Source organism: Pristiophorus japonicus, unplaced genomic scaffold, assembly GCF_044704955.1.
Source record: "Pristiophorus japonicus isolate sPriJap1 unplaced genomic scaffold, sPriJap1.hap1 HAP1_SCAFFOLD_608, whole genome shotgun sequence".
Classification (NCBI taxonomy): Eukaryota; Metazoa; Chordata; class Chondrichthyes; family Pristiophoridae; genus Pristiophorus; species Pristiophorus japonicus.
This window is the reverse complement of record NW_027254518.1, coordinates 35,943-46,729: the sequence shown is the minus strand read 5'-3', so window position 1 is coordinate 46,729 and position 10,787 is coordinate 35,943. Positions and strand designations below refer to the sequence as shown.

The window sequence follows — 10,787 nt, the reverse complement described above, 5'->3', positions numbered from 1 at the left end:
AGAGGAGACAGAGAGAGACGGAGCTCAGAGGCACTGAAAGCATATGTGGGTGTGGTGTATGCTTGTCTGGCTGTTATGGGAGGAACGACGGAGATTCACCAGCAGCAAAAAGCCTACTAAGCACCAAGAACATAGTTGGCATCGAGTTTTTGTCCAACAAATAAGATATAACATGGAAGGGATGGAGGAGGCCCTGGAGCTGGTAGCCAGGAACACTGGTGGCAGAGGACTCCCAGTGGTCCCAGAGCGTGATACTGCACCCCAAGGTGCCGCACCCCCATTGCCAACCACACATGAGAATCAGCAGCAACATCTTGCTTCTGGCTCGGAGCACGTTCCCACCTCGGGACCGTCCTCTCCCTTTGGACGTCAACTCCCCCCTCGCCCCTCCCCCCCCAATGAAGCATCGCCTGAGGACCTCCTTGGCCAGGTGGCTTGGAGTCAGGAGGGGAAGGGGTAGAGGTGGGGAGGAGTGGGGGGGAGGGATAGTTTGTACAAAAATACTGATGATTTCAGACTAATGTTCAGTTTAAATGTTTTTTATTTAACAAAACCTTGAAGCGCATTGGCTCAGATAGCTGCACCGTTACACGCTGGTGATTCCTTAACATCAAAGGGTATAATCACACTTTACTTCAATCAACTTAAACTTTAATTGTCACCAAGGTGATGCCCACCATTGATGTATGACCTGCACACCCAGCAGTGTATCAGCCTGTAAATAACACCAACGTTCTTTCAAGTAAAGCGATAATTGATGAGCTCCTGACGTAAGGCTCTTGCAGCAATCATGCCACCATGGGCTCATTCATGCGGTCTGCAGGGGGGCGGGGGCATGGCTTCAGTGTCAGCCTGATTGTCTGGGTCAATGTCAGCGTCCGCCTCCTCATCCTCCTCTTCCTCTCTCTGGTGAGGTGGACTGTCAGACTCATCAGGCAATTCTTGGCCCCTCCTGATGGAGCACACCACCACGAATTGAGCTACCTGCTCAGGGTGGTATTGGAGCTCGCATCCTGAGTGGTCCAGGCATCTAAAGCATTGCTTCAGCACTTCAATGGTTTTCTCCACGATATTGCAAGTGGCTCTGTGGCTCTCGTTGTATCGCCTCTTGGCTTCAGTGTGGGTGTCATGCAGGGGGATCATCAGCCAGGTGGCGAGGCCATATCCTTTGTCACCAAGCATCCAGCATTGACCTTGTGGCTGATTGTTAAACAAGTCAAATACAGTGCTCTCACGCAGGATGTGAGCATCATGGATACTGCCCGGAAATTGAGCATTCACTGCCAGTTTAATTTGCTACTGGTCGACAATGAGTTGGACATTCAGGGAGTGGAATCCCTTGTGGTTCCTGAAAACATCTGCATCCTGAAAAGGTGCCCACATTGCGATGTGCGTACAGTCTATTGCTCCCTGCACCTTGGGGAAGTTTGCAATTCTGAAGACTCCGAGAGCCCTCTCACTCTGTGCCTCCCTGGTCATAGGGAAGCTGATCAAGTCCCTCCTGTGTGCATACAGGGCTTCAGTGACCTGTCTAATGCAGCGATGTGTGGCATGCTGAGAAAGTCCGCAAATGTCTCCAGCTGTGGCCTGAAAAGTACCCGATGCGTAGAACGACAGTTCCGCGGTGACTTTGATCTCGACGGACAGTGCAGTACTGATGGTGCTGGCAGGCTGCAGATCTCCCCTGATGAGCTGGCATACCTTTTTGTGGAAGCGCAGTCTCCGAAGGCAGGTGGTGTTGGGCAAGTCGAGGTAAGACCGCTTCTCCTTATACTTGCGGGGGGTGTAACGTCTGGTCCTGCTCATCAGTCTGGCACATCTTACATTGGGCACATAATGCTGTGGAGCGTACCTTCAACAATCTCGAGTCTGCTGCATGTAATTGGTCACCAAGAGAGGGTGAAAAAGGACAGGCCCCATTGCAATAGCTCTCTGTTTTCCACCGATTGGTCACAAACAAGGAATGTCCTGACGAAGACACCTATTCAATTCCAAACAGTCACAGCATGGTCAAGATGTTTTTACAGATGTTCACATCAACTCCAATGACCTCCAGAGTACATCTGAACTCCGCCGAGGTTGAAGCACAGCAGCCTTTTAAAGGATGTGACATGTGATCTGGAACATGGCGTCCATAACGCTGTGATTAGTTCCGGTTAGTTCCACTTTTTCTGGGCGGTTTTTGGGGCAGGCGATATTGTGGGTGATATTTGTGCGAGGTGGTGAAAGTGACGCTGGATGATCTCATGGCCGCTAGTTTTGGCAAATATGCTCTTTACGACAAAAAAAAGTGGGCAGGCATTAATATTGAATCTCGGCGTTAAATCCGTGCGGAAAGTAACGCTGGGCGATATTATGGCCGTTGATTTCGCCCATTCTGATGATTCCACCCAAAAGAAGTGGGCAGGCGGTATTATTTTTTCCCGGCATTCAGCACATGGGGAAAGTAATGCTCGGCAATGTTTCCTAAAAATGGACATCAGTTTCCATTTTGTGCCAAAATGGGCAAAATATGGGTGTTATACGCCACAGGGACAGGGTGCCACTGACTGCACACATGTGGCAATCCCAGTACCGCCACAGCAACCAGGAGTTTTTATAAGCCGCAAGGGATAGTCGTCCATCAATGCGCAGCTGGTGTGCAACCAGAAAAGGTTCGTGCAGGTCTGTGCCAGATTCGTTGGGAGTTGTCATGAAGCATTCGTACTGTGGCAGTTCAACATCCTCAATCTGCTCAGACCTGGAATGGTGGGACACTGAGAGTGTAGAGGAACAGAAAGACCTTGGAGTGCATGTCCATAGATCCCTGAAGGTAGCAGGACAGGTAGATAAGGTGGTTAAGAAGATAAAGGTGATATTTTTCTTTATTAGCCGAGGCACAGAATACAAGAGCAGGGAGGTTATGATTGAACTGTATCAAACACTGGTTAGGCCACAGATGAAAGTGGTGATCGGTCAGCAATCTGGGTTTTGGAGCCCATGGGGACCTCGCCAAAGACTGCTCTACCTGCACCTGTGCAGGGGCAGACTCGGCCATGGGGAACATGAGGCAACGTGTAGGGATGGGGGGGCAACGGGTGGGAAGTGGAGACGCTTTGAGTGGAGTCCCCACTTCAATGTCCCCTTTTAACATCATCCCTCTCACTGCTACCACTGTGCTGGAGAACACTTTACTGTGGATCAGAGTAGCACTCTGAGGTCAAGGCTGGGGTATTTGTCATCCTATTTAAGGAGGCACCTGGAGTCTGCGAGCCCCTGCTCAGGGATTGCACGCACTCCTGGGAATGCCACAGGAATCAAAAACACTATTTCTAAATTTGCAGATGACACCAAATTGGGGGGATAGTCAATAATGAGGACGACTGCAACAAATTATAGGAGGACATGAATAAACTTGCAGAATGGGCATATAATTGGCAAATGAAGTTCAATACAGATAAATGTGAGGTATTATATTTTGGTAGGAAGAATAGGGAGGTCACTTATTACTGGGAGGGTGTGAGTCTGGGTGGGGTATGGGAACAAAGGGATCTCGGATACAAATACACACATCACTAAAAGTAGCAAGGCCATAAAAAGCAAACCAAGCACTGGGGTTTATTTCTAGAGGGATAGAATTGAAAAGTAGGGAAGTTATGCTAAACCTGGTTAGACCACATTTGGAGTACTGTGTACCATTCTGGTTGCCGTATTATAAAAGGATATAGAGGCACTGGAGAGGGTGTAGAGAAGATTTACAAGCATGTTACCAGAAATGCGAGGGTATACATATCAGGAAAGGATGAACAGGCTGGGTCTCTTTTCTCTTGAAAGAAGGCTGAGGGGTGACCTAATAGAGGTCTTTAAAATTATGAAAGGTTTTGATAGAGTGGATACAGAGAGAATGTTTCCACTTGTGAGGAAGAGCATAACTAGAGGCCATCAATATAAGATAGTCACCAAGAAATCTAATGGGGAATTCAGGAGAAACTTCTTTACCCAGAGAGTGGTGAGAATGTGGAACTCGCTGCCACAGGGAGTGGTTGAGGCAAATAGTATCGATGCATTTAAGGGGAGGTTGGACAAGCATATGAAACATAGAAACATAGAAAATAGGCGTAGGAGTATTGCTCACTTGTGATGTGTGAGTCACCAGGTGAAAACCCAACTATCTGCCTTGCTGGTCCCATCGGTGCAAATATCTGAGCTGGGGCATGGTCCGCACGACTCCTGTGATGGTGCCCCCTCAATTGGAATCAGCTCCTCTGAAGAATTGTCATCCGTGACCTCCACTGACTTCTGCTGCATGCGTGAAGGCTCTGTGGGAGATAAAAGACAGGAATTAGGCCCAGCAAGGTAAGAATTCTGGAAGTTATCATTCTGAACAGGATCATATTTCACTTGCTATTGATATCAAGTCAACATGACTGAATGTCGTATGACATGTGGCTGTCTGACATGTAATCATGTCCCCGGGTAGCTGGGAGGCCCCCATCTCCCCATCTCCGAGGGCCAGGCACGCTGAGACTCCACTGCTCGCCAGCACCTTCTCCTCTGCATCTGTGAGTTGTGAGATCTGTGGAGGGCCACCTGCGGTTCTCTGCCTCTCCCTCATAATAGAAACATAGAAACATAGAAAATAGGTGCAGGAGTAGGCCATTCGGCCCTTCAAGACTGCACCACCATTCAATATGATCATGGCTGATCATGCACTCCAGTACCCCACTCCCGCCTTCTCTCCATACCCACTAATCCCTTTCGCTGTAAGGGCCATATCTAACTCCCTTTTGAATATATCTAACGAACTGCCTCAACAATTTTCTGTGGTAGAGAATTCCACAGGTTCACAATTCTCTGAGTGAAGAAGTTTCTCATCTAGGTCCTAAATGGCTTACCCCTTATCCTTGGACTGTGAACCCTGGTTCTGGACTTCCCCAACATCAGGAACATTCTTCCTGCATCAAATCAGTCCAATCCTGTCAGAATTTTATATGTTTCTATGAGGTCCCCTCTCATTCTTCTAAATTCCAGCGAATATAAGCCTAGTCGATCCAGTCTTTCTTGAAATGGCACTCCCTCAATAGCAAGAATGTCCTTCCTCAGATTAGGAGACCAAAACTGTACACAATATTCCAGGTGAGGCCTCACCAAGGCCCTGTACAAATGCAGTAAGACCTCCCTGCTGCTATACTCAAATCCTCTCGCTATGAAGGCCAACATGCCATTTGCCTTCTTCACCGCCTGCTGTAGCTGCATGACAACTTTCAATGACTGATGTACCATGACACCCAGGTCTCATTGCACCTCTCCTTTTCCCAATCTGTCACCATTCAGATAATATTCTGCCTTCCTATTTTTGCCACCAAAGTGGACAACCTCACATTTATCCACATTATACTGCATCTGCCATGCATTTGCCCACTCACCTAACTTGTCCAAGTCACCCTGCAGCCTCTTAGCATCCTCCTCACAGCTCACACTGCCACCCAGCTTAGTGTCATCTGCAAACCTGGAGATATTACATTCAATTCCTTCGTCCAAATCATTAATCCATATTGTAAATAGCTGGGGTCCCAGCATTGAACCTTGCGGTACCCCAAGGGTCCCAGCACTGAACCTTGCGGTACCCCACTAGTCACTGCCTGCCATTCTGAAAAGGACCTGTTTATTCCTACTCTTTGCTTCCTGTCTGCCAACCAGTTCTCTATCCACGTCAATACATTACCCCCAATACCATATGCTTTAATTTTGCACACTAATCTCTTGTGTGGGACCTTGTCAAAAGCCTTTTGAAAGTCCAAGTACACCACATCCACTGGTTCTCCCTCGTCCACTCTACCAGTTACAGACTCAAAAAATTCTAGAAGATTTGTCAAGCATGATTTCCCTTTCATAAATCCATGCTGACTTGGACCGATCCTGTCACTGCTTTCCAAATGCGCTGCTGTTACATCTTTAATAATTGATTCTAACATTTTCCCCACCACCGATGTCAGGCTAACTGGTCTATAATTCTCTGGTTTCTCTCTCCCTCCTTTTTTAAAAAGTGGGGTTACATTAGCTACCCTCCAATCCATAGGAACTGATCCAGAGTCTATAGAATGTCGGAAAATGACCACTAATGCATCCATTATTTCTAGGGCCACTTCCTTAAGTACTCTGGGATGCAGACTATCAAGCCCTGGGGATTTATCCGTGTTTAATCTCATCAATTTCCCAAACACAATTTCCTGACTAATAAGGATTTCTTTTAGTTCCTCCTTCTCGCTAGACCCTCGGTCCCCTAGTATTTCCAGAAGGTTATTTGTGCCTTCTTTAGTGAAGACAGAACCAAAGTATTAGTTCAATTGGTCTGTCATTTCTTTGTTCCCCATTATAAATTCACCTGATTCTGGCTGCAAGGAACCTACATTTGTCTTCACTAATCTTTTTCTCTTCACATATCTATAGAAGCTTTTGCAAGTCAGTTTTTATGTTCCCTGCAAGCTTACTCTCATATTCTATTTCCCGCTCCTAATTAAACCCTTTGTCCTCCTCTGCTGAATTCTAAATTTCTCCCAGTTCTCAGGTTTGCTGGTTTTTTTGGCCAATTTATATGCCTCTTCCTTGGAATTAACACTATCTCTAATTTCCCTTGTTAGCCACGGTTGAGGCACCTTCCCCGTTTTATTTTTATGCCAGACAGGGATGTACAATTGTTGAAGTTCATTCATGTGATCTTTACTGTCTGCCATTGCCTATCCATCGTCAACTCTTTAACTATCATTTGCCAGTCTAACCTAGCCAATTCACGTGTCATACCATCGAAGTTACCTTTCCTTAAGTTCAGGAGCCTAGTCTCTGAATTAACTGTGCCACTTTCCATCTTAATGAAGAATTCTACCATATTATGGTCACTCTTCCCCAAGGGGCCTCACACAACAAGACTGCTAATTAATCCTTTCTCATTACACAACACTCAGTCTAGGATGGTCAGCTCTCTCGTTGGTTCCTCGACATATTGGTCTCGAAAACCATCCCTTATACACTCCAGGAAATCTTCCTCCACCATATTGGTACCAATTTGGTTAGCCCATTAAAGTCACCCATGATAACTGCTGTACCTTTATTGCACGCATCACTAATTTCCTGTTTAATGCCATCCCCCACCTCACTACTACTGTTTGGTGGTCTGTACACAACTCCCACTAGCGTTTTCTACCCTTTGGTATTCCGCAGCTCTACCCATACAGTTTCCACATCATCCAAGCTAATGTCCTTCCTTACTATTGTGTTAATCTCCTCTTTAACCAGCAATGCTACCCCACCTCCTTTTCCTTTCTGTCTATCCTTCCTGAATATTGAATACCCCTGGATGTTGAGTTCCCAGCCTTGGTCCCCCTGGAGCCATGTCTCGATAATCCCAATTACATCATATCCATTAACAGCTATCTGTGCAGTTAATTAATCCACCTTATTACGAATGCTCCTCGCATTGAGACACAGAGCCTTCAGGCTTGTTTTTTTAACAAGTTGTCTTTTTAGAATTATGTTGTAATGTGGCCCTTTTTGATTGTTGCCTTTGATTTCTCTGCCCTCCACTTTTCCTTATCTCCTTTCTACCTTTTGCTTCTGCCCCCATTTTACTTCCCTCTGTCTCCCTGCATAGATTCCCATCCCCCTGCCATATTAGTTTAAGCCCTCCCCAACAGCACTAGCAAACATTCCCCCTAGGACATTGGTTCCGGTCCTGTCCAGGTGCAAACCATCTGGTTTGTATGGTCCCACCTCCCCCAGAACCGGTTCCAATGTCCCAGTAATTTGAATCCCTCCCTCTTGCACCATTCCTCAAGCCACATATTCATCTTAGCTGTCCTGCAATTCCTACTCTGACTTGCACGTGGCACAGGTAGCAATCCTGAGATTACTACCTTTGAGGTCCTACTTTTTAATTTAACTCCTAGCTCCCTAAATTCATCTTGTAGGACCTCATCCAGTTTTTTTTACCTATATCGTTGGTATCTATATGCACCACAACGACTGGCTGTTTACCCTCCTCCTCTAGAATGCTCTCCAGCCGCTCCAAGACATCCCTGACCCTAGCACCAGGGAGGCAACATACCATCCTGGAGTCTCGATTGTGGCCACAGAAACGCCTATCTATTCCCCTTACAATAGAATCCCCTACTACTATAGCTCTCCTACTCTTTTTTTCCTGCCCTCCTGTGCAGCAGAGCCACTCATGGTGCCATGAACTTAGTTGCTGCTGCCTTCCCCTGATGAGCCATCTCCCCCAACAGTATTCAAAATGGTATATCTGTTTTGGAGGGAGATGACTGCAGGGGACTCCTGCACTACCTTCTCCTATTCCTGCTCTGCCTGATGGTCACTCATTCCCTATCTGCCTGTGTAACCTTTACCTGCGGTGTGACCAACTCACTAAGCGTGCTATTCAAGACATCCTCAGCATCGTGGATTCTCCAGAGAGAATCCATGCGCAGCTCCAGTGCATCAATGCGGTCTGACAGGAGCTGCTGCTGGATACACTTCCTGCACACATAGTGGTCAGGGACTCTTCTCCAGCAAGGGGGAAAGAATAGACCTATGAGTGAGTGTAATGGCATGTGTTCAACCAATGGGTGCAGTGCATTTGGTGAGGGAGGCTGTCAGGGAGAGGCATAAACTTGTATAAAGATGAGGGTGTCAATGATGGATGGATAGATGGGGATGTGAGGAAGTGCATAAACACAGAGGGATTGGTGCACTTGCAGGGTGCGTGGGTGTGAGGACTGATGTGATGGAGCAGCTCGAGAAGGCAGAGTGAGGGGGTGGGTTGATGCGCTCAGCAGGATGTAGGTGAATGTGCTGCTATACTCACCTTTCCTTCATGCTTAGGTCATTAAGCTTCTTCCTGCACTGTATCCAGGAGCGTGGCATTACACTCCTGCTGCTCACCTCCTCTGCCACCTCCAACCACCTCTTCTTGGTCTCAGCCCAGGTTTCTGCCTCCCATTGTTGGGGAACAGTATCTCCCTGCAGCTCCTCATGGACCCCAGCAGCACATCCAGGGAAGCATCATTGAATCGGGTGCAGCCTTTGCACGCCTCGCTTCCAGTCCTCACCTTCCTCCATTCTGCTCCGGAACTCCCAGCACCTCCAGGTTGCATCTCTGGATTGTCCCGTTAAATACTGGGGTTCAGATCGTGTTGTCCGGGTCCTCATCGCGCTCGCTGCCGCTGATTGGACGGGAAACCCAGAAGTAAAATGATAATGGAGTGGCTGCGTTAAAAAGCCACTAACAGATACGCTTAACATACTTCCGGGTTTCCCGCGTGATATTGGACGCTCCTCTCCCAGTGCGTTGCCCAGATAGGATCAGGGCCTATAGCTTTAGATAATCTGGGAGTGATTTTACCCAAGATTCAAATGTAGGATAGAAATGTAATGAAACCAAGATTTTAAAGAAAAATTAAATATTTAAGGGAATATAGAGCATGGGTCTAGGGGAGTATGGGATCGAGGGGTCTATGGGGATCTAGACTCAGGAACTGATCTTCTGGTTCGCATTTTGAAATTCAATGTTCAACATTTTGGTGGGGGTGAGGTAAAGAGGAGTGAGAAAGAGATGGAGAATAAAATGGGGGAGTTATAAATACAATGGTCCATTTATCAATAACTCGGCCAGCCAGCAATAGCTGGGGGCATCATCAATAATTGGGAGCGTTATCAGTAACTGGGCGATGTAGCGATATTTGAGGGAGTTATCAATATTTGGGAGTGTTAGTGATAACTGGGGGCATTAGCGATAACTGGGGGCGAGTGGATAAGTCCCTCGGCTGTTAATAGAAGCAAAAGAGGGAATAGCAGAGGTTCTGACCATCATTTTCTAGTTCCCAGTGGCTATAGGCATGGTGTCAGAGGCTGGAGGACTGCTAATGTTGTACCTTTGTTTAAAAAGGGAGAAAGGAATAGACCGAGTAATTACAGGCCAGTCAGCCGAACCTCAGTGGTGGGAAAATTATTGGAAAAATTCCTGAAGGACAGGATAAATCTTCATTTGGAAAGACATGGATTAATCAAGGACAGTCAGCATGGATTTGTTAAGGGAAGCTCGTGTCTGACTAACTTGATTGAATTTTTTGAGGAGGTAACCAGGAGGGTCGATGAGGGCAGTGCGTACAATGTAGTGTATATGGGTTTTAGCAAAGCTTTTGATAAGGTCCCACATGGTAGACTGGTCACAAAAGTAATAACCCATGGGATCCAGGGCAAAGTGGCAAGTTGGATCCAAATTTGACTCGCAGGCAGGAAGCAAAGGATAGTGGTTGATGGGTGTTTTTGTGACTGGAGGGCTGTATCCAGTGGGGTTCCGCAGGGCTCAGTGCTGGGGCTCCTGCTTTTTGTGGTATATATCAATGACTTGGACTTGAATGTTGGGGCTATGATTAAGAAGTTTGAAGATGACACAAAAATAGGCTGTGTTGTTGATAATGAAGAAGCTGCGGACTGCAGGAAGATATCAATCAACTGGTCAGGTAGGCAGAACAGTGGCAAATGGAATTCAATCCGGATAAGTGTGAGGTAATGCATTTGGGGAGGGCTAACAAGGAAAGGGAATACACATTAAATGGTATGACACTGAAAAGTGTAGAGGAACAAAGGGACCTTGGAGTGCATGTCCACAGATCCCTGGAAGTAGCAAGCCAGGTAGATAAAGTGGTTAAGAAGGCATATGGAATACTTGCCTTTATTAGCTGAGACATGGAATACAAGAGCAGGGAGGTTATGCTTGAACTGTATAAAACACTGGTTAGGCCGCAGCTGGAGTA

General features: G+C 46.9%; 1 long non-coding RNA gene across 1 annotated transcript; it reads right to left on the bottom strand.

Annotated features, from left to right (window-relative positions):
• Nucleotides 1-523: 523 nt before the first annotated feature.
• LOC139255443 (uncharacterized) lies at nt 524-4,292 on the bottom strand. Its single transcript, XR_011592047.1, has 2 exons — nt 4,115-4,292; nt 524-2,806 (listed from the first exon to the last, which is right to left on the bottom strand). It is a non-coding gene; the product is annotated as an uncharacterized lncRNA (long non-coding RNA).
• Between the last annotated feature and the right edge of the window lie 6,495 nt (nt 4,293-10,787).